Source organism: Amblyomma maculatum, chromosome 5 (genome assembly GCF_055883805.1).
Source record: "Amblyomma maculatum isolate TAMU_Amacu chromosome 5, ASM5588380v1, whole genome shotgun sequence".
Taxonomy (NCBI): Eukaryota; Metazoa; Arthropoda; class Arachnida; order Ixodida; family Ixodidae; genus Amblyomma; species Amblyomma maculatum.
Genome location: NC_139348.1, coordinates 50,788,310 through 50,813,032, shown reverse-complemented (window position 1 = coordinate 50,813,032; position 24,723 = coordinate 50,788,310). Strand labels below are relative to the sequence as shown.

Below are 24,723 nucleotides of genomic sequence, written 5' to 3'. Positions count from 1 at the left end.
GCTTATGTATTCCAGTAGTTCCCTTCACCCCACGCCACTTCTACCCCCAACATGACGCAATTTTGGATGTACTTTGGGGAAGTGGTATGCCTTTATACTTTCTTCAATAGCCACACTGAGAGAAAAAACTTGACGAATGCTAAGCAGCAGAGGCATCGGAATGTATTCATTTTCATGTTAGGCAAAACATTTTCCCAGTGCATGCCCAGATTATTTTGGTCAATTTTGGTCAATCTAGTCTGAATTTACTAGCTTTTGTAGGCTTACAAAAAGCGGCTATGAGCTTTAGGCGCACTATCTCTCTGCAATGCTGTTTCTTGGGCTAGTTGGTGGAGTTTGCTCATTTTGACAAAGCGCAAAAAAGAGGCAGGGGTGGTCGAGAGACATGGGACAAAGCGCTTTGCCTGTCCCTCGTGCCTGTATATTTTTAGCCCTTGCCCAAAATGACCAGTCCCTGTCCTTCTCTCTTCCTCTATCATGAGATCAATCATGGTGGCAATTCGTTGACCTCACCCCAATGTTTTGTTGTTTCACTATGCCATGCAGCGTTTCAGCAGGATTAGAGTTGAACAATGGCAGAGCTGGTTCAGGGCCACTTGTTGCCCCTAACCCTTATCCTCCTGCTTTTTTTGTCCACACAAGAACTCCTTAGAATGACTTTCCAATCAGTCGGCTGAAGTATGCTCGCGAACGCTCAAGATGCAAGTTGATAGACCCTTGAAGCAATTTCTCTAAACCAAGAAAATGGCAGATGCTGCGAATATTTATGCAGTTTCTTCTGCGGCGATGCTGTTTCAAGTCATTTTGTTTTTTCAACATTATGTTTCCATTCCCTCCCATTTATTTCCGATTTTATCATTGCAAAGGAGTGGAAATTTGTTTTCCTATCACTAAAAAAAAAAAGTAGTCTGCAAGGCGTGGTCGCCATTTGTTATCTGTGCACAGCAAAAATGGGTGATGTTCGCTACACGTGGGAACGAAGCTATAGCGATAACTCGACGCGGTCAACTGTGGGTTTCACCGCAAGGTCTCGACATATAGCTGTCTACATCGAATTGACGTGGTATTGTTATCAAAAATCATTTCGAAACGGATTGAACAGGTTCAGCCCAGTTCGTGAATGCACCTTCGTGCAAGACTCAGGCTCCTATCTCCTGAGGGAAGCAACAACTGCTGCCTTGGTAGATATTGCCGCGTGTCTTCTGCGTGTTTGCTTGGAATTGCTTTCGCACTGCTAGCTGTGCTACTATGCTTATATTTCTGAATCTTTTTGAGTAAGACCACGTGGCTCCTTGATGCTAAGCAGTAAGGATTACAACTAGCGTTAGTCTTTCGTTTTATTTTCTTTTACTGCTTTGCATGTTTGTTATCGGAAATGCTTTCAGTAAAAAAAGAAAAATGCCGCTGGTGACCTCGACGTCAAAACTGCGCGCCGAATCAGACTGTCATGTGATTTCCGCTCCACACATCGTCGCATATTTCATTTCGGTGGTGTCAATCGATATTCAGCCATTCGGAGGCAAAAATTCTGAGCCTCCTCTACTTACTTTACTAAAACTAACTGACGTGTTCGAAGGTATGAAGAAAACGATGTCCATGTCAAAACCAAACGCGACGTTTATTTACTTTTTTTTTTTTCGGTACAAAACCGAAATGAGGTGCAAGAAACACCCAAAAAGCTTGGAATTTCACCGCGATGACTAATCGGGGATGACCATGTGCGCTCGTAAAGGGAGGCTGTCATTGTGCTAATAAATACGTTCGATTTTTATCATTGCGGCAGTCTAAAAACAGTGGCGATGTGCGTGTGCCGCTGTGGATAACAGTACTCTCTTCTGCACGACCGCTGGATACAGACACGCGCTTCATTCCGTCAACCCACCACATGCACTAAATGTCCGCGAAAGCGTTTACGGTGCATTGCATAATAATAATAATAATAATAATAATAATAATAATAATAATAATAATAATAATAATAATAATAATAATAATAATAATAATAATAATAATAATAATAATAATAATAATAATAATAATAATAATAATGATAATAATAATAATAATAATAATAATAATAATAATAATAATAATAATAATAATAATAATAATAATAATAATAATAATAATAATAAGTAATAATAATAATAATATTGGTATTATTATTATTATTATCATCATCATCATCATTATTATTATTATTATTATTATTATTATTATTATTATTATTATTATTATTATTATTATTATTATTATTATTATTATTATTATTATTATTAAAACAGACCCCTGGCCTTGAAACATGAATCCACGGCTTCGAGGCTTACTATTTTGAGCATAGCGTAGACGCACAGAGAAGTAGAGAGTGCCGGCTGCGCGCGCGCATTAGCCCTACTTGGCCCCACTAATGCCACTGCGTGTGCGCCGAAGGAATCCGGTAATTCGGTTTACATGTAGGCAAGCACTTTTCTCTTGTCACAGTGAAATGCGCCCAGCTGCCCTCTCGGTGTCACTTTGTTTATGTTACGCTGTCTGCAGTTGAAACTTCTCTCTTTCCACGCAGCGTCCCACCTTTGCGAAGATGTCCATATACGCTTCGTAAGTGACCAAATACAATTAGACAGACGTACAACGGCTGTTACGTTTCATTATCGTTTCATTACGGTGATTATCGGTGATGACGTCTGGTTTTTGATTATCTATGAGTACATATTTGTAATGTTTATAAGCATGAAAAGCACTGAACCAAAACAGTGTACATTCTCACTTCAGCTAACGCTCGACATTCGGTTCAGCAGCGTCGAATTCCTTCGTTTCTTTTTTTTTTTTTTTTTTTCATCTGTACTCCGTATGCGACGTCGTCCTTTTGCAGTTGTATTTCTTGTAGCGGCTGCGAAGCTACATTCAAAACGGTGCTTTCCGAGAGGACAGCTGCACCTAAGCACACGTGTGCCACTGAAAGCTCTAGGGAACAGAGCACGCACCAACGGAGATGTGAAGGAGACAACCACTCGATACCGCCGGCCGAAACTATTTATTTTGGTCTACTGTCCTATTCCTTTTTCGACCAATATTTGAGAGTCGCATGACGCACATAGCATCTAAACGGTGGATCATACGCGTGGTATGCCAGCTGGCGTATCGTGATGTCACGTGCGAGCATTTTGCCAGCACACCATGCAGCATAACGTGGCGATATCCGTAGCACTCGCTGTCAAACACATAATGTCTACATTTTGCGAGAAATACCACTGGACCAACTGCGCGCACGGATGAAGAACCTCGTCCAAGCAACCTGCAATCTGTCAAGGCATGTCTTAATTTTGATAAATTTGCACTTTTGTCGCCAGCCGAAAAGGAAGCCCGATACATGTAAATTTACCGGAAGATTCTGCGCATTCTGTTTGGATTTTGCTAGCCGTGTCACTTGCTATCCGAGCCTGAAGCGCCTGGCGAAATACGAATGCGTGAGGGAAAAAGTACAGGGCCAGAAGCATATTCAGAAAAGCACAAAATAGCGCAAAGCCCCTCAGCGATTGGGCGTGAAGGTTAGCGGCTTAGCACTGCAGGCGAGCGTCCACTGTTCGCACACAATGCAGGGGTGCAAAGGGTGATGCGGTGACCATGTGCAGGTTCTTCGTGGGAGCGAATAGCCCCCGCATAAACCACAGTGTATGCGCGCAAAACATGTGCACGCACGTAGTGTGCGTGTCATGTCTTGTCACCTAAAAAAAACTTTCACTCCGCGGTCCTTCCCTAATGAACTGTTTGTGTTTCCACTTTGAGTAGATGCGTCTCCTTGTGCTAAGAACCAGCGGTGTCTCGCACCACGTTCTCAATCGAGTGGTGCCTCCAGGTATCCATTCATTCCTTTCACTCCACTGACACTCCCTGCTTTCCTCTATATCATGAATTGTAGCCTCTGCATCAGGTGAGAGAGTTGTCGAAATTCTTCCTCTATGGGATGTTTGAAACCGGATCTGCTGCAGAAAGAAGTTGTTTCGACAGGCAATGAATTTTTGAAAAGTGTGACACTCACCTCACAAACAGCAATGCAAATAGCAACAAGCAAAACACTTCACAGCACAAAAGTAGTATAGGTGGGTTGCTGAAACCTAGAAGTCAGCAGAGCAAAACCCCTTCACCATGGCAGCAAAACCTGTTTTGAGGGCAGAAGTTGGGTGCAGCGCAGAATACATCTATGTCCAGCCTGATGTCATGCGCGAGCGTGTTGAGCAGAATTCCTTCACTATTGAGAGCCTGGAGGAGGTAGGGGCAGGGGAGGTGTTATGAATGGCACTCACAAACGGAGGGGTTCTTAATCCCATAATTGCGACAAGAAGAGGGGTGCAGGAAATGTACGTGGCCATTATTACCACAATAGACGTCTCCTGCACTGCACCTGTTTTGTGCCCCCAAAACAGGTTTGGCGGCCATGGTGAAGGGGTTTTTGCACTGCAGAGAAGCTGACTTCTAGGTTTCTTGTCTAGCTTCAGTACTTTGAAGGATTGTAGTCACGCGCGCTTCTCCTGGCAATTGAATGAACTCACACTTTTGCTACTTTTACCTAGATGGCGCTAGTAGTAAAAAACCTTTAATGACCGAATGCAGGTGCAAATACTAATTATCACCTTGGTTTGTGCTTCTTATTTTAACTTTATTTTACAGTAATACAATATTAAAAAAAAGCCAACTCAAACAAGGCTCACGTTGTTGAGTATGACGGCCTTCTCGATTGAATGTCGTGTACGAAAAATTGATTATATTTGAAGGCTCAGTATAATCGTGCTAATTGTATAAAGCGCAATTTGCGATCATGGTTCACAAATAACGACTATTCTAGTTTCGCCATGCATGATTCCTAGGCTGTAGAATGAGCGGTTTTTCTGGTCAAGCTATGCGATGTGAGGCAGTATTACGGAAATCTTCAAATTGGAAAGGTAATTAGAAACGAACTAGCGAATAAATTTCGATGAAACTTCGTACACTCAACTATTATAATGTGCGCCCGAAGTGGTAAAAATTTTACTGCTGTGCACGTTGATAAAACGCAGATATTCGTGCCCAAAATAGCCAAGCTTTACCATGTTTAAAAGGCTGCCGATCAAATACTGATTAAATAAAACTAATTACGCTTCACGTTTCATAATATAAGTACCCATTCTATGTGTAGGCCAAAGGAAACTGTTCTAAGTGCAGCAGTTTCTTCAGCAAACTAATCCGAAGTAGGGTATATCAATGACGCTAGCGAATTTGTCATCTGCAACACCACCTCTCATGCAGTTGATAACGTTGACACACTAAAGCAGCGCACATCATTTGACAGAAAGTATATTAAGCTTTCGAATGATGCCTACATTGTGATGTTCGAAAAAGAACAACGCGCAGAATGCTCACGCAAACATTGCCTAAAATGGCACATTCGCGCTGCCGGAGTGGGACCCCCGCCTTAACCATGCTACTTGACAAGCTGTGTTCCGCCGAGGACCTTCTTTACGCTCTGCTTCCCTCCGTCTTCCCCACTCCTCCGTCCCCTCCCAACCCCTCAGCAGCAGAAGTACAGGGGATGCGGCACGCCGGAAGTTCCGCTCGGACGAATGGACAGAAGCCGATGGGTGGATTTCGCGCAGTCTGCGCAAGGATCTGAGAGTGCTGGGATGCCTGTGCAGTGCGATGCTCGTCGAATTGGTGCCATTTGTTGCTCGACGTGCGCCGTGGACTCCGTCGCCGATACACGTGCGTTCGCTGTCGGAGCCGTAAAGTGATGACCTGGCGCAGCAGCTAATGCCTCCTACGGAACACAGAGGATTTCGCCGTGCTCCCGTGACTCTGCGGCATCTTCCTACGCTCTCCTCACGTGAGTGACGACACTTTTGGGCAGGCTCATTTGTCCGTGCCAAGCGGTAATATCATTTCGAATGTTTTATTTTATAGCCCGAGAATTATTTTTCGCTCGTGCTATGCGAGCGCCCTTTCCATGTTGTTCTTTTTTCGTTTGTTTAGTACGTGTGCGGATTTGGCTTCTCGCAACCAGATCATAGGGCGAAAATCCAAATGGAGCCGTATATATGATCCTGAAAACAGCGTCAGCCAGAGATAAGCAGGTTGGAATTCACCCAAACCTTCTCCGCTTCGCTATAAGACGCAGCATGATATTTTTCTGAGGACACTCCTGAATTAATGATTGCTTACGCACGACGTATAAAACTGAGAGCTTGTCCACGCACTACGTTGTTGGCAGCACTGGCGTGCACTCGCGCGTTTACGGGATACAGTTTTCAGACATTGTTCCGCCAAAACAAGATTCCAGTGACGTTAGAAGACATCTAACATAGGAGGTCCTAACCTTTACGTCCCCTTTTTCATATTTTTTTGTCTTATCATCTTCGGAAGAGGCACGTTCACTTTGGGCCAGTGTGGCGATTTATTCGTACTCTGGCACGTGTTCCCTTTTTGCAAGGGTGTCTGTCGGGTCGTCTTAACCCTCATCCTCGCGACGTTCATCATGTTTTCCGTATATGATGTCCGTGCTTTCATTACAAGCACAGAAGAAGCGCCTATTAAGAATGGCTGCCGTAACACTGCTGACGGCGTGTCCACCTTCGCGTCATCTTTTTATTATTTTCGAGCGCTTACCTTGCGACAATGCGGGACAGTGTACTCCTAGCATTTTCTTTGCTATAGTAGCAATCCTAGATTCGAAAAAAACTGTCCACGTGGTGATTTTCTACATGCCTGTGCGAAAGCTTGCGTCAGGTATGTTTCCAGGGGCCGTATTACGGGCCGTTCTACAACTGAGAGCGCTATAAAACGCCCGCTCCTGTTGGTCGCAGTCGTCATCTTGAAAAGTTGCGTCACGGGATGCTGCGATTGCGTCGCGAAGGCGAAAAAACAGATGACGTTGCGCATCTAATTATGCCGTGGTTTTAGACTAGAGTGCGCGTGGTATAGAGCGCGATGAGGCGGCGATAAACGCTTTAGAGCGAAAATGGCGGCGTCGTCCGCAATGTAGTGGTGTGAGTGGTAGCTGCGGCGCTGAAGCGGCAACGAAGGTGCGAACAACGACGAAGGGCGGCGTGTGAGAATGTGTTCTACTTGTTCGGCGAGTTGTTTCGACGCCTATTTCGACTTGAAAATGCGAAAGCAGAATGGTGGTGCGACGAATGCACCGGTGAACTGTGATGAAGCTCGCAGTCGACCCCTCTGTCGGTGGGTCTGCCATGCGTGCTCCGATATTTTTTTTTTTTGCCTCCGGAGGATTTCAAGTGTCTGAAGGTAATCGGCCTCTGATAACTGACGGTGATCAAGTGCGTTTATGAAATGGCTGAACTCAACTGCTGTAAAGTTGGCGCTGAAGGGTGGTTGGTCTCCGCAGTGCACCAAAAGCAAGAGGTGGGAGCGAAGGCGACATACAGTACACAACGAATGAAAACGAGCGAGGTTGGTAGTGTACGCTCAACCGCGTTGCTTTTCCCCGTGTTCGTTCTGACTGAACCATTTGTGTGTGAGACGTTCGTGTGGACAAGAAAGTTTATCTTGCCTGTGCTCCGCGGTCGATCTTTCTTTTGTTTCTGTTTCTTAAAGAAAAATAAACAAAGCCACGATTACACTGCCTTCGATATGATTTCTCCATGCATTTAGGACCATCACACAGTACCTTGACTTCAGACGATGTGCAAAAGTCGGCACTAGCCGTGGAATCAGCTGTTTTACTGAAAAGAGCCATATGCACGGTTTGTTTACCTCTGCCAGCGCGCCCTCGCTGCAACAAAAGCTACCCGCGAGAGCGTTTAAATGCAAAACTGTAGCTGCTTCTTGATTTTTTTGCATGGCGTTGAACTTAAAATGCGGCTTCTTGAAAAAATAAAGCTTTAGTTCATTTATTCACATGCTATATGCATATAAAGTTAGCAAACGGCTCCTTGACATGCGAATAAACCTCTTGCCGTGAAAATAAGCGGCCTGGGGCGGCACCCTGGCGATCATTGGTTGACTCCAATTCTCGTCACGGCGTTGTCATTTTGACGTCACGCTCTAAAACTTTAAAGCGAGTCCCGTAATTCGGCCCCAGGTCACTTTTGTTCATGCTCATCTGACGCCCTTCATTTTATTCATTGGGCACGAAAGTCTTGTCTGTGCAACAAGCTAGAGTAAACTCTACACCAACCATTCCAACCGGTCACAACGCTACATTGTCGTCGCGAAGAGAGCTTTCGAATTTTTTCATTAACTGTAAACTAACATTCCTGAAGAAAGAGGAATGCGGATATGCGCTTGCACCTATGCTGCGTTCCACCCCTGACCATGGGGGTCATACTGAGGAAAGTATTGTTCGCACCTGGCGCTTAGGTACAACAGGAAAATGATTTGAGACAAGAGAAAGTGGAGATAAGGACGATGCTCCGCCAAGGGGAAAGGAGACGGAAGAGCGTTCTCGAGGGGGGAGGGGGTTGCTGTCAGCCGCCCAACCGGTGCGGTAGGCAGCCGCCTGCAGTCCAAGCTCAGAAATGCTGCTTACTTTCCCGGGGGTCGATTGTGGCGGCGTCTTCAAAAGACGAAGTCTGTCTATAGGGACCGGGCGCCCGTTGTATGGCGCCACCGTCAATGATGATGATGCTGATGATGCGTTGTGGCTGCACCCTTTGTATCGGGTGGGCTCAGTAATGTGCCCTAGCCGGGTGAAATAGAAAAACTGAGAAAGAGAGAGAGAAATGAGAAGGGATAGGGTAGAGCTGCTATGAACACCATCAGCGTCTAGCTATTGTCCACCACATACGAAGCCGGGCTTTCGTCGTCCGGATGGCGCCACTGTGCTGTCCGCGTTCGGCAGATTCAAAACCCAGAGCGCGCGGTAGCGTGGTGTCCTCTGCCGGTTGGAGCCATAGTTTCGCGCAACGGAGAATGATGTGCTCCGCCGTCTCGTCAGCGCTCCCACATGCTCTGCAAATCGCCGCCTGCGCTTCTGGGGAGGTGTCAAAGTGCGGAGTGTAAAGTGCCCATGCTTCGAACAGGAGCGTGCTACCGACGTTGTTGTCGTAGAGCGGCTCCATCGATATTGTTTCTTTGTGCTCTAGGTACAGCGTTAGTGTCGTCTTCTTCTGTGCTGAGGCATTCCACATGGTGTTCTCCGCTTGGCGTACTTGCGTCCGAACGGCAGTTTTGTACTCAGTGGCCTCCGCTGTACCGTTCGACCAGAAGCCGTATTTCCGGCGCAGGGACTGTACACGGGTACACCATCGCGTGCGGATGCCCTTTAGGTGTACATAGCGGAACACCTTCCGTGCCCAGCGGATGTCCTTCATGGTGCGTAGGCGCGCCTCATAATGAGAATTTGCTGTGCGCTTCGCGGGCTTCAAAGGTCGACCATCCCATGTCGCCCTGGATCGCCTCAAAAGCAACTCGACCGTGACAGCCAAGCGCTATCCGGCCCACTTCGCGCTGTCCGCGCTCGAGCCAATCTCTTGTGGGGGCGGAGAGGCACACGATGGCGTTAGCAAAGGTCAGGCCTAGCACATGCACCCCCTTCCACAGGTCACGCACCAACACATATCGGTTGCAGCCCCACAGGCATTGTCGGCGTAGGATGCTAGTTACACGGGTGGATTTCAGCTTTAGGTGTTTTTCATGCGCTACGTATATGTCACATTCCGTGCACAGCTGTACTCCCAGGTACCAATATTGGGTTGCTTGCGGTATGTTGTCTCCGTCTCCGTTGGGCAGTAATTGCAACAATAGTCCTACACTTTACAGGCATCTGTAGCAAGTGCCAACAGGAAGGTACAGTCGTGAGCAAAAGTGGTATACAACACTCGGCCGGTGGCAGAGCTCGAGAAAACTGCATCCCAACTTTATCTAGCAACAACTATCTAAGATCGAGACAACAGTGGCGGTGCCTCATCTTATCCACATGCATGTGCCGATGTAGCTGTCCCTGCAACTGTCGCTAGATGACATTTCGATGCAGCTTTCCCGGGCTCTGTCACTGACTGAGTGTTGTATACCACTTGTGCTCATGACTACGTGCATAGTATGCATTCGAAATTTAAGTTAAAATTGCCTTATATTTCCTTAACAAGTTGAGCCATTTCTTTCTGCATTGTTCAGGTGTGGTTCCCCACAACTACGGTTCCTCGATGATTAGACTAAGAAACAGTAAAAATTTGCTGGTAGATGATGCAGGAAAGTACTGAAACTTCATGCTTAGACTTTTCTGTTCAGTGGAAGCAGTAAAACTTCGCAGGTAGATGATGGCAACATGCAAACAAAGTGATTCTGAAAAAAACAACTTTCAGTATAGGCTGTGCTGCTTCATGGAATACATAACAAAAATGGATTTGCTGTCAACTACCTTTCATTGGGCCAAGTTTCTCACACCATGATTGCTGTGCATGCAGGCGGGAAATTTGCGATATACGGAAAGGCAAGAATACATGGACAACAGCAAAAGGCAAGACAAAGGTTCAATATATACAAAAAACATGCACATATCAAATTCATTCTTAGGCTACGCTACTTAACTAACAGGGCTGCAGTCATGCTACGCACACACGCGATTGCTTTCTTGAAGAACACTTAGAGCCAGGCTTGTTTGGAAGAATTTCTTTTCTCGGTAAATGCCGCCTCTATTTCAAAGCGCTTCACAATAAAACGCCTTCTTTGTTCCATTTAGACTACGGCAAGGGGAAAAACATGAATCCGATAAAGAACAGCTTCCGCTTTCGACATTAGGAGAAAGGTAAACCCAATAAAATAGTTTTAATGTTATACAGAACAAAAGCCCGCATGTTCAATCGCCACCTCTTGGCCAAGACAAACCCGTACGATTACTTCCCGCATTATTCACGTCCGAATAGTCGCTAGTACGTATAAAAATTAACCTAAAGGAATGACTTGCATTTGAAAGCTGACGATTCTCCGTGTTCCGGCGCGCGTGGTGAGCCGACGACATTACCCTGTGGGCGGCAGGCGGCACCGACGCCAGCATTGAGCAGCAGCTCTAGGAGGCTGTTACTGCCATCGAGCAACACCTTGACGGCACAGGCCTAGAGTCCTCACCCGAAAAATCCGAGCTGTTCGTCCTCACACCATTACAACCGGGACGGAAACGCGCTCCCCCTCGAGAGTGCGATCGTGACTGCATCGGGGCAGCGCATCCCCGAAGTTCCCAAGATCAGGGTCTTGGACCTGCTACTAAACAAGAACGGCGGCAACGACGAGACCACCAACAAGATTAACACCTAGGCAATGGACGCTGTCCGGCTCAAACACCGAGTCTCGACACGACGGGAAGGCATGCGTGAAGACAGCCTTCTGCGCCTCGTCCAGTCGTTCGTGATCAGTCACATCGCCTACGTTGCGGCCTACCTCAACTGGCAGGTCACTGACAGGACAAAGATAAACACGCTGATCAGACGGGTTTACAAGACGGCGCTGGGATTAATAGGGACCACGAGTACGGCTCGGCTCGTGCAGCTCGGCGTCCACAACAACTCAGAAGAAATAGTCGAGGCGCAGCTCACTGCTCAAATGGAGCGCCTCTCTACCACCAAGACAGGCCGCAGTATACTAACGTCCCTGGGTTACAATTCCCAAACTCCCAGTCGGCCATCGTGCGAGATCAGCGATGAGGCGTTGGCCCACATGCACGTGGACCCCATCCCGAAAAACATGCACCCCGAGTACAACCAAGAACGGCGGCAGGCGCTGCCAAAGTCTTCGTCGAGCAACACTCCCAGAACCCGCACACCCGGTTCGTGGACGCAGAGGAAAGCAAGCGAGAAGGATTAGTGGCAGTGGCCGTTGAGGCGGCTACCGGCATCAAGACAACAGCAGTGAGCGTGCGGTTCACGGACGCCCCAGACGCCGAGTAGGTTGCCATTGCTCTGGCGATCTCGGAGCCCGAGTGTCGCACCGTGCTCAGCGACTCGAGGAACGCTGTGCGCAACTTTGCCTAAAGGGCGAGTGTGCGCGCCGGCGGCCGCCATCAACAGTAAGCTCCAGCTCCAAGACCTCGGCAACACTATCCCCATCAAGTGGTTCCCGGCGCACGCGGGAGATTGTGCATCCTCACCGAATCACAACGAGACGGCCCATTCGGCGGCGCGATCGCTTACCTTCTGTGCCTCCGAAGGGGACCGTTCCGAGTGGTGGTTCGAAACAAAAGACCGATTGACCAGTTACGAGGAAGTGACTAAATTTTACCGTCTAGCTCGACGGACAATGCCGTCGCCTCACACGGGACTTAGTCGGGAGGAGGCGGTCATCCTAAGGCAAATGCAAATCGGGTCACTTCTTGCCCCGGCAGTGCTTCTACACGAGTGATATGTGCTCTGTATGTTAATTGGGTCCGGCGGACCAATGGCACATCATGTGGGATTGTGCCATATTCCCGACCGAAGCTGCATCCAGGACATACCCGCCGGAATTTCAAAGTGCTGTGCAAAATACAGACAAGGACATTCAACTATGGGCCGTCCAGCAGGCCCGGGGTGCGCTCGAAAAGCACAAGCCTCACAACCCACCACAAACGGGCAAAATGAGGTAGTGCAGAGTAGGACATAACACCGGGTCGAAGCTTCGCCAGCGTCACGACGCTTTAACCTGTCGTTTGCCGGCTCCTTAATAAAGTTATACATACATACATACATACGTAGAACGAATGATAGCGGAAATGTTTTCGACTCACCAGTGCACCCGAGGGACGCTGCAACGCGGCGCCAAACGGCAGTCGTGCGTGGTGTGGACTTGTAGTACGTGTAACTCAAGTCCCACAGCACCCTTTCTTTTATTTCATCAGTGAGTCGTTCAGTGAATTTCTGAGAAGGCGCCATCGCTGCCATTGTCAGTTGCGCGTCGGCTGCTGCTCCGATGAAAGCGCGCCAAAAAAAAAAAAAGGTTCTCGTGCCCAAAACGGATCGGAAGTTACGTGCCCCCAACGCCACCGCCCATTGGCTAGTCTCGCAAAGCACTTCCGGGCGACGCGCGAAATCTTCTACAAACTAGAACCTAAGCGACAGCGGCGGGCGGCAAAGCGGTTAGTGCTTAATGGTGCCTGTGTATACACCTGTGTTGAAGATGGGGTATATTTTAGAGTACCTGTGCTAAACGAGTTAGAGCGATGTTATAGAGGATGGTGAGAGGACAGCCATGCGGTGTCGCAGTTGGTTATGTTGATGGTCGGGGATGTGCAGGAGTCGAGTGGGATGCCGGCCGCGCGTTCGGACAGGAAAGCGATCACTTAGTGCAAGAGGCATATTCTACATTTAAGAGTAGACAGAATGTGGTCGTGGGTTATGTTGTAAAGTGCCCTATTGTATAATAATACCAAGTATGGCTGGTGCGGCCTGCACGGCGAAGTCGTTGTTGAGGACAGTCTTTCTCAGGGGTAGAGATACGGGTGGAAGCCGAATTGAGTGTGAGGATAAAAGCCGGTAGATTCGTGTTAAGGTTTACATGTTCGTAGGGTTTGTCGAAACAGCTTGTCAGACAGATGGGTCGTCGTAAAGAGGCTTTCCGGGCGTTAGAATGAATTTGATCGTGGCGTGCTTCCACGATGCCGGTGAGGTTCCTTCCCTCCAATGTTGGTGTAGTATGCTCGTAGTATTTGCGAGAGTGACGTATCGTTGCGGTTTCGAAGGAGTTTACATGTAGTTATGTAATTTAGTCAGTCCCGGGTGCGGTGCTACGAGTGATGTGGGTGAGGGTGGCCCATACTTCTGCACTGGTTACGTCTTCATCCAGTCTCGGGTTAGTTGAGGTAGTTTCTTGTTGTGCCGTTCGGTACAAAACTAGCATTTGGACCACAGAATAAACAACTGAAGTCCCGTGCGCAAAAAGGAGCGAAGATGCAAATATCCTTACGATTTTATCCCAAAAGACATGGAGTGCCGATAGAGTATGTTTACTCCGACTATAGCGGTCGATAACCTTTAAAAGAACGGTTAACTACCTAGGGTTCGCGGCGCCGTTCAGGCGCTGGTCCCGCGAGGCCACTCGATGCCATGTATCCGGTTCTCCGTGGAGCGGGTAGAAACACGACTGCTCCCGGCGAGCGAAGAAAGAAGACTCCCCCTGTTTATTCGTTCCTCTCGGGTGCATGATACGAACAGTAAACACGCCTGAATCCTGCTGGCTGCGGCACGCAGCACACATAGAGGGGTCCCAGCACAGAATGGATCTAATGTGTATAGTTAAGCCCGAAAATCCACTTTAACAGCTCTGGACCATGTATATCATTCCGGCTTAAGAATTTCTTTGGGCGCATGCAGAACATCGGTAATAGAGGGCGCATACGGGGAATGCTATGAACCATTTTTGAAATCACGAAAACGTTACTCAACATTGACATGCGCATAAAAGGTATTTTCGCTCTCGGATCACGCATGCAAACCTATCTTTCAACACAAACGTATGATCCCTCCCTTCCGGAACAAGCCAAACCGTATACCGACGATAAGAACTAGGCTAAACCAGATAGGAAGATAAAATGAAATTGATGTTCCTCTAAACCCGTGTTTTTGTACGAAAAGGACGTTGCTGCACGGATGAAAACATCTCTTCAATGTAATTTTACACTTGCGAAATACAATAACAGCTTCGCGTCGTCAGCAATAATCCAAAGCGAATTAATGGAAGTAAAAAATAATACACTCATTTCACAAATTTCTACGTAGATCACTCCAAAACACATCACCGCGGTATAGCAGCAGCCCTACGGAAAGATTCAGCCGGCTATGTCATCACCATTAACCCAAAAGGAAGTGTGTACCAGGCTAAGCTGTACGGTATGTTAAAGACGCTAGAAAAGATGAGTAATGAATACAATAAAAATACCGTAATTTATAAATTGTTGAAGTGCTATGACATCAATTAAATCAATGTTAAGAAACAAAACCCTTTCAGTGTATGTAATTCAAACAATTCATCAGCTTGCGATACGCGGTTCTACTGTGCCCTTTTGCTGGGTTCCATGTCCTGTAGGGGGTGTAGCACGCTTCCCCGTGTGGCGGTTTCCGCGTGTCGGAGGCAATGGGTCATCTTCCCGCAGTGCCGAAATCCCGTGAAGTAAGTGCCACGCGTGTGTTTCCCCGTGTGTCGGCTCCCCCTGCTCACAATCCCCTCTCACCCCACCCTTCTTGTCGGCAGTCGAAAAAGCCGGAAAGCAGGGGCGCCTTACCGCCCCCCACAGAAGTTGATGGTTTTTAGCGGGCGTCTTGGCGACGAGCTTGTGGGCGTTTCCTTCTTCTTCTTTCTTTTTGTGAAGGGCGCAACTGGGTTATGCGAAAAGGAGGAAAATGGCCTTTTCTTCCCCATTCTTTCTTCGAGTGTTGTAGAAATAATTTCTATGCTTAAGAAACAGCAAAGCCCTTGATTTTGACAACATTTTTTTCTATGTAGGAAACAGCAGCTGGTGATTGTTAACCGACAAAGTGCATTAAGTAGTGGCGGTCCATGGCGTGTGAACACTGTAACAGAAGATACGTGAACATGTCATACGGCTACTACAGGTGTCTAATAAGCCTCCCGGCGTGTCAAAGTTCAACGTGCTTTTTTTTTTTGAGAGAGTGCAACTGGATAAAAAACAAAATAGAAAAGCTCAAGGTTTTTGTCTAATCTTAGCGGCACTGCCCACTGTAATGAATAGAAGCTGTCTTGAAACCAATTAAGAGGTTTCTTTTTTGTTTCTAAAAGAGCCAAATGCACCTTGGGGGAAAGAAAGCAAAATGCAGTTTAATTTTTTTTTTATCCACAGCAACACATTGGAAGGCTATAAGTGACAGCTTTGAAGATCTTTGAGCAAACAAAAGTTACAGCTGAACTTCACCTAATCCGGTGCCCAGATCTGGCTTTTTCAGGGAAAAACAAATGCGCTCTTAGTAGGGTCTTTCTATTTTTTTCCTTGCTTTTCTTCGCGCTTTAAAATTACAGACAACTCGCTTTGCGAACACTTTTGCTTGAGAACAAAACTGTGTATCTTAGGAAATGACAATTATATACGAATCGCATATTTGACGATTCACATTCCCTGAACATTGGATTAAAGCGCTTTTTGAAAAGTAGCTGCCGCTTTCTTGAGTGGCATGGACACCAGGCCATCATACAGCCGCAAGAATGGGCGCTCCCGGCTCTCCTCCGCGAGCGCTCTACGGCCGCGTGGCCGAAAACAAACTAACCAACACTAACAAAAAGCAAAAAAGAGTAGCACGCCCTCCTTACCCTCCCTCCCAACCCTCTCCAATGTTCCAAGGCGTGAGGAGGGGTGCGTCGTCAAGAGGGGTTGTCCGCAGTGGGAGAAGGAGAAAGGGATTCTAAACGCGCAGGGACTCGAAGGCGGGGGAGATAACGCATTTACAATACTGCATGGGAATAGTGACCTGGGTTTCGACACTTTCTTTTTCGTGCACACCCCCCTGTGGGTATTGTAGGAAACAAGCTTGCTGCTCCACAACAGGAAACGCCGCCGTGAGCGACGTGCGCAAAACGAAATTTCTCTATCAAGACTAAACAATCAAACTTGTGCTGACGTCCAAATTGCACCTCAAATCGAACCGCCAATGAGATAACAAACTGAATTTAGTCAGACACCAATAAAAGAACGGAATGATTGCCATCAAAAAATCGTTTTATTAGTGATACACCCGTGACTACGAATTGGGAGCACACATCTTGCACACAAGTACTTGCATTAGGAACACAGCCACCGCAATGTGACAACTGTAGTGGCCTACTTTCAGTGCCCATGTTCAGATTACGTGTCCATTTTAACAGTACATCGTCGCTGCCATTTTAGAAGCTTTTGCGAACATCATGCACCATTTCATCCTTCACTTTTATTACGAGATGTGCCATTCGACGGCGTCGTGTACTATTTGCATAACATCGGAATTTTAAAGAGTATATATTGTTTTCATCCTTCGATGTTACAATAATTTGCAACCTGGCACCGAGCAGGATCGCGTCGTAACCAAGCGCGGTAGGAGGAAACTCCTCGCTTTCTTGCTCGTGCCAAAAAAACCTGGGCCAGGGGACGCTGCGCCGCTCTGTGCGTCAGCGCCCTCCATGGAGACCCCGTCAAAACCTCCGCGCAGTGCGGCCGCGTCATCTGCTCCCCGCCGCATAGAAAAGCATGCTGTCGTCTGCTCCGCGCCTCTTTCCAGCACGTGTTTGCGCGCGCGCGCTCGCTTGTTTCTTTCCTCCTCCGGCCGCATTCTGGCCGCCGTCGCACTCGAACAAAGGGGGCAAGAAAAAAAAACTGGAATGAAAAAGTGACAGCGCGCTTTTTCGCAAAACTCTTAAAGTGTTTTTCTCTCTTCTCGCTTTCGTGTTGAAACGATGAATGTCGGTTTTTTTTTTAGGTATCTCGTACCGCTCGTATCTCGCACCTCTGTTGGTAACTGGCGGTGCCGCAGCAGCCATCGCGGAACCAAGTCGGCCTCAAGAAACAGATATATGTCATTAATGCCATCACTCGGAGCTTATAAAGGGAGAACACATGCGTTAATCGTTCTATCCTCATACGCGATCCTGCTTCGGAAGCTCAAAACTGCGCATTCGCTAGAGGAGATAACTGAACTAGGGATTGCACAGCGTAGCTGTGGAATTGAGAAGACAAACTTGGAGAGATGTCCCCGCCTGCATGAAAAGTCGTCAGGCATTTCCTCGCTCTTCGTCTCGCGGAGAGAGGAAACTGCCGAAAAAATGGCATGCCTCGGCTTTTCGTCAGTGACCCAGGTCGTTAAGAAACCTCTCACCGTTAAAGGTAGATAAGTCATTGCTTTCGGATGGCAGCGCCACAGCAGCGAACTCCCCCTGGCCGCTGTGAGCAGGAACCAAAGGGTAAGGCGGCATGCTTGATGCCTTCGTAGGGAATGCGTCCTAAACGCGCCGAAAGCAGGCACCAGGGCCGGCAGCATCGCCTAAAACGTCTGTCGCCAAAGAGTTGAATAGGCCCCTTTCAAGTGAACAGTCACAAATGGAAAGGAAGCTCCCCAACCAGCGCCCGGAGCACTCGTCGCTGTGTACACGCGTATAAATTCTCAACGAGAAGGCTGGACCCCTCATTCTCTGAACAACATGGAAGAGACATCAAGAGGTGCCGCCTCAAGTCCTTCAAAATACCTGTCGCTTGCCTCTGCCTTCGAGTACCGAATTTGCGCTCATGTTTTTTTCTTTTTTTTTGTCCGAGCCTGCCAACAAGCGCTCTTTGAAAACAATGTCCGCGGCGATCAATTAATCATAATTTCTCACTTTCGAAAGCACCGATAAAAAGCGTGCCTCCAGCCAGCCTCTATGTCAGCCGGGGCACAGAAAAAAGCAAAAATAAGAAAAACCACTGGCAAAGAGCGCCGGCTTTGCGCGCACAGACGCACGACCATCCCCCCTCGTCCTCACTCTCCTTCTCCCGCTCCGCGTGCACGTGCGGCTTCCTGTAGCACGCGCACCCGAGCGAGCGGGCTGCGCAGACTCCGCAGACAGGCGCGCGCAGCGCGGGCGCGGATGCGCGTAGGTTTTGTAGTTCCTCTCCGCTCCGCTGGAAACCGAGCGCTGGCGTCGGGGAGCAAACTCCAGCTTTGGTTCAATATTAGCTTCGATTCACATTTTACAATAAAACGAAGACAAGCTAGTTGGTACATATGTACTAAAAGGAATGTAATAGGAAGGGCACGAAGAATATCAACAGCTGGCTTCCTTTTCTAAGGAGACGGCCGCTATCTACCGCCGCTTCTGAACGGCCATCGATCGTGAGCAACTGGCCGGTGACCGCTGCTGGCAGTGAGCCGGAAGGCACGCGATGTAAAGGAAAACATACCTCTCCCCGTTTTCGTGCGCTTCTCTCTTTTTTGATTTCCTTCACCCCGTACGTGGTAGAGACACTCCTCGCTGTGATGCGGTTGCTGTGAGTGTCGCCGTACGTTATTGCTCGAGGTCAATAAAGTCAGCTACTAAACTTAGCTGAACTAAAGTCCGATAGAAACCTTTTGAGGCGGTTCGAACACAGCCCGAGGCCGGGGTTAGTGCGACAAAATTCATATTTTTGAAATAGGATGCAAATATAGAAAAACAGAAGTAGGAGTTGAGGCACTTTGACGAGCGTCCCTTCTGAAGCCCAGTTTGAGCGCGGTATCCTGCTGTATCTGCGGTAGCCAGGTATCTGGTACTCCTGCTGAATGCTACCCTGGTGTGCAATAGTTGTCGGAATTTCACTGAAGCTCGCTAGTAGCTACATTTTTCCCACTTAGTCACGTGGTTAGCTGCTTTACATCGCGTCTATCGGCTGCTTTGTCAGCTCAGAAAAATGTGTTTATCCTTTCTGCTTTGTTTTTCTTCGGCGATTTATCTGCCCCTCTGCCAGCAAGCGTATGACTCTTCGATTGGGCCCACAGTTTCAGCATGCTTCAGGTTGTTGGCACTGAAGTCAGTAAGTAATGACACAAATTATCTAACTCAAATTATACGTGTTGGGTGGTGCAATGGTTAGGGCGCTCGGCTACTGTGCCCAAGGATGTGGGATCGAATCCAGGCCTCGGCGGTCGTTAGTGCGATGTTGCCGCAATTTCTTGAGCTCTCCGTTAGGGCATCGTCATAGACTGAGTCGCTTTTAAAAGTTGAATCTCACAAGCAAAACCAACCAAATTATTACAATAAAAAACACTGCCACCAAAAACTGTCACCTATGCGACATCTTACTCAATGTCGCACCCGAAAGAGTATCTGGGTTGACGATGATAATTCCAAGGCACTCGGTTTCCCTCAAACTACACGTAAACCAGTGGCTGCCTTAACAACAGGTTAACTTGTGACAGGTTAAGTCACTTGCTCCAGACAGTATGCAATCATATGCACACATTGTCTGCAAGCACGAACAGTTTCACTGAGCACGGGCAGTTTTATTCCACTTTTGCGTTCGCCGTCACTTTGAGTCAACGTAGGTCTCTACCAGTGCTGTTTGAATTTATTTCAATTTTCTGGCTTTATGATGTCTGCACAGGAGAATGTCTGCTATGCAATAGATTTCCATTCTTGCTCTCCTAGGCCTCTGAAGAGCAATATGCCGTGCAAAACATCCTTTCTACCTTTCCATATGAAGCAGGTAATGGACAGAAAGATTTCTGCGACCTGGCTTAGTACTGGCAATCTGCAGGCAAGTTTCGTCACAGATATGTCATTCTAAACTTCGCATGTGTGATGGTTCCCCCTTTTTGCCATCTTGCTGCAGGTTGCTGAAGATACCACTGGGTGTGTTCTGACGTGGTCATCTGCGCGCAAGAAATCATAATTCGTCTACTAATGAAAAATGAACGCATCTAAAAACAATAACACACAGGTAGCGCGCCGGTGTGGGTCGCAAAAGTCGCACGAATAATATAATCCACCACGCGTGCGCGCGTGTGTGTTATGCATAATTTTCGTGATTTTCACTAAAATAATACAAGCAGTGGGGCGTGTAAGAAACTGACTACAGGAATGCACGACATTTGAATCCGCCTTCTCTTTTCCCCCACGAGCCTTCTAGCCACCATGTATGAGCAGCGTGCCAGACCTTCAGGACATATCGCTGCAGGTTGGACTGCTTTAACTCGATTTTGGGATCCAGCGTGGAAGCTGCTATATATAGAGACTCTACGAATGCAGGACCAAATATGTCATGCATGTGTCAGAAGGTGCTTTGTTAGGCTCATAAAGGGCCTGTCCTCTTTAGTCTGGATGCTTTTGCAGGTTGAAAACGTGAAAGAAAGAAAAAAGAACATTAAAGGAGCATTATGCATGACAGCCGGGTGCAATTACTAAACGTCTTCGGAGACTATAATGGGTAGAAGAAGTGGCAGGTGTTTGGCATTCATCTGTGACGAGCGGGACAAGTGATGACGTCACGCCGCTTCCTTGAAGGACGTCAGTGGCTTCCCCCAGTGGTTTCAGATATTCCTGAGACACTTTTGGTTCCTTTCTGTAGGGCGAGGGCTCACAAACACATTTGTTTGTCTCGTCAATTCTGTGCTGCAGAGTCTCTACAATTGCAGTGAATATCCTCAAGTTTGCTAAAAAGACATGTTGAAATAAGTGCACACCTATATTAGAACCACGGTCTGTATAAAAGTATTATTTTAACTTGCCTCTTACAGGCGCTCTGCAGCGTGAATGAACGAATTCCACCGTGTGACAGAGGACATCACCAGATTGTTTTTGCATTTTTTGTTCCGCGCGGCTGTCCAAAAGGACGACCGCTTACAAGTCTACTATGGTGGCAATGCCTTTCACGCCGTCCAAGGCATCACTGTAAAAACGTAATGCGGTATTTATATCGTGATTAGAAGTCTATGCGAAAACAGGACAGGTACTCCAATTTTGAAGCGGGCGCCGAAACCAGCATCAAACTCGCGATCGCTTTCGTCGCTAGAGCTTGCGTTGTCTTCCTCTTGGTACGCGGCTCTGTTTTTCTGCAAAACACTATTCGATTCCGCTGTTTCATTGTGTAGATTGCGCACCTTGACAGCCTGGATTATATTAGCGGCGTTGTCAGCCATAACATAGCCAACCTTTCCTTCGTTCATAGCGGTAGCCTTTAACACTTGTCCAACTTTTTTCTCCATTTTCTCACCTGAATGCAATTGTAAAAGTAGCCAGAGCAGCCAACGTAGGTTGGAAGGTACATTTAATCATAGTGACGCGGCAAGGCTGCCTGGAGCTCGAGCGAGGAAGACGAAGAACGCCGGGCTCACTAGCCAGCTAAAACGACCAGTAATGCCGTCCGGCTGCGTGACGGTGCTACAAGAGTGATTAGAAATGCGGCATTAGTCCAAATCTTTCAAAGGGGACGTCCTCGGCGCTAACCGTGGGCGATCCGAGCAACAAGGAGCATCTGTAGTGTCGGGTGGCTGGGGCGAACGAGCGGGTACAGGGCGTTGTAAGGCTTCATTTGTGCGACGTGTACCACTTCGGAGGTTGGCCGTCGAGAGGAACGAACAGTCCCCTGGGGAAGAACTTCATAGTTCACCTCGCTCAGTTGGCGGACTACCTCATATGGGCCAAACTATCGCCGAAGAAGCTTTTCAGACCACCCTCTCATTCGGTTTGGGCTCCACACCCAAACTCGTTGCCCGAGCTCGTAACTTGCATTTCTGTGGCGTAGATTATACCGATGAGCGTCTTTTGCTTGCTGGCGCAGGACACACTGTCGAGCAAGTTGGCAGGTGGCCTCGGCAAGCACAACCAATTCATCAGAACCGATCACTGCGAGATTAGCACTATCAGGAAGCAGTATTGTGTCCAGCGTAGTCATGGCTTCGCGGCCGCGGACTAAACGAAACGTAGTGAATGTTTCGTTTCTTGCAGCGCAGTATTATACGCGAAGGTGACATAGGGAGGTTTCGATGGTCCTCGTCGACATACATTGAAAGCATATCAGCGATTGTCTTATTAAGCCGAATTCGGTGAGTCCATTTGTTTGCGGGTGATAAGCTGTTGTTCTTCGGTGACTTGTGCCACTGAGGCGCATAACCTCCTGTATAAGTGTAGAGGTGAAAGCTGTTCCCCTGCCAGTTATAGCGAATGCGGGCGCGCTGTGACGAAACACAATGCTCTGCGTAAAAAAGGTCGCTATTTCAGCATCTGTTCCACGCGGAAGAGCTTTAATTTCACAGTATCAGTTGAAAATAGTCTGACGGCTCTGGGACTTGTGCAGCCGCATGCAGGTTTACCAATCCCGAAAGTTGTGTTGCACATAAAAGTTCATTCACTGTATTAATTTTGTTTATAACGTTTAAAAGAATATTTATCAACTACTACAAACATACTTCGGGTACCACACAGCCACTTTTATCAATTTATGCTAAAAATAGAAAGACGTGTATTATTTTTCTTTCATTTTTCTAAAAAAATTCTTATCCAACGAAGGCAGCCACCACGTCACACTCATAAAATCCTCTCATTCATGCTCTATGGGCCATACATGCACGAGCGCCGGCAACACATAGCATACGTGCTGAAGACGAAAGAAACATACTGTTTCCAAGACATCCCCGACATATCAGCCGCAATGCTGTTGATCGTGTAAACAAACGTAATACTCGTGCATGGCACAACCGCGGTCGAACCGACGGCCGAGATTACCGGCAACGCTGGGTTATTCAGCTGATTTCGAATCACTGCCTATGCAGGCCTGCGCGTACATAGGTAATTTTCCGAAAAGAAAGACTAGCATGGCACATACGCAAGACAGCGAGCGCACTTCATTCGTTCGTATTGTACTGAGTTCCGTATTCATCTGTTGTAGAACATTCTCCCACGCAAACTAGTAAACCGCGGGGTGGTCGATGTTTTCGATAAGTGATTTATCATCTGAACATGCGCTCATTATCTGGGCGAAGTGCGAAGCAATGGATCACTGAGCAGAGCAGAGGCAGCCATTGCGCCCATCACGATGAAAACAACGCAAGTTTCTGCTTCAGCCGACTGCCAGTTTTCTCTGATTCGAGAAAATGCATTCAATTCACATGTTAAATTACCTACTAAAAAAAAAGCCCGCGTCACAAGGATGTTTTTGCCAGCGTTTTAACAAGCAGGTACTGCAGGACACATATCCAGGACAGTAATACGAAACACAGTTGTACTACGTATTTTTTTCATGTTCTCGTTTTTCTTTTTTTTTTCACCCAGTTCAAACTCGGCTTCCATTGAAAGCGACATCGGCACATTCGCCAAAGCAAATGGTTCCGTTCGTTTGATATGCATGTAAGAGTTCGCGCGATTCATTTGCTGAAATCGAATCATAACTCGCTTTATACTCGGCACCCAGCCGGAAAAAACTACAGGAAATTTTCTGATGTTACGACAAAATTTCTGTGCGGTTTTTGACGGGAAACCTGTTGTGACAACAGAAAGTTCTGTATTAACATCAGAAATTTCTGTAGTTACAACAGAAAAGTGCTATAGAACTACAGACAACAGAAATATTCTACAAAAAACTACAGAACTACAGAAAAGTACTACAGAACTACAAAAAAATCTGATGGTTACGAAAGAACTACACGATATTTTGTCGTATTTTTGACACAGTTCTGTAGTTTTTTTTTCGACTGGGATGTGCGTAGCCCTCGAGCCGATAGCACCATTTCGAAATAAACCACGTGGTGAGCCCTACAATTTCTGTTTTTATCTGCTTCACTGCTCTAGCGATCCGCAACAACACCTCTTTCATTTTTTATAAGAATAGAGGAGGCATTGTTCCCAAAAAGGCTACTTGAGCTCGTCCTTTGTGTGCATGCTCATCACAATACTTGAAAGAAACTTACCTTATTTACTCGATCCTAAGTACCCGCCCCTCAATTATTTTTTCAGGCTTGAGTTGTTCAGCACCATGACAGAGAGAGCGAGAGCCAAACAATTTATTAGTCACAAGTAACCTCCTTGGTCACAAGGCGGCAGCCGACTAGTTTTCTTGCACTTCCGATATGGTCACCCATGTCCATCAATTCAATTCTCGCGTTCAAGGGGTCGCTTACTCCCTTCATACGCTATATCAACTGAGGAACACGTCAACTGTTTCCCTACCAGGAATAGGTAAGAGAAGGTAATTTCCCAGGCCAGGAATCACACTCCAAAATTTATACTTTCTCACGCGCGGTTGGTCATTAAACGCTGCACATCAATAAACGAAAAGCTGAGCAGAGATTTTACTTTGCATACTTTTTGCGTCTTCACGTAAAAAGAAAAAATAATGGTAGGAAA

At 47.2% G+C, this 24,723-nt stretch overlaps 1 pseudogene; it reads left to right on the top strand.

The window, feature by feature from the left end:
* The first annotated feature begins 6,731 nt into the window (after window positions 1-6,731).
* The window catches only part of LOC146188288 (uncharacterized), a 42,797-nt pseudogene continuing 24,805 nt past the window's right edge, over window positions 6,732-24,723 (top strand).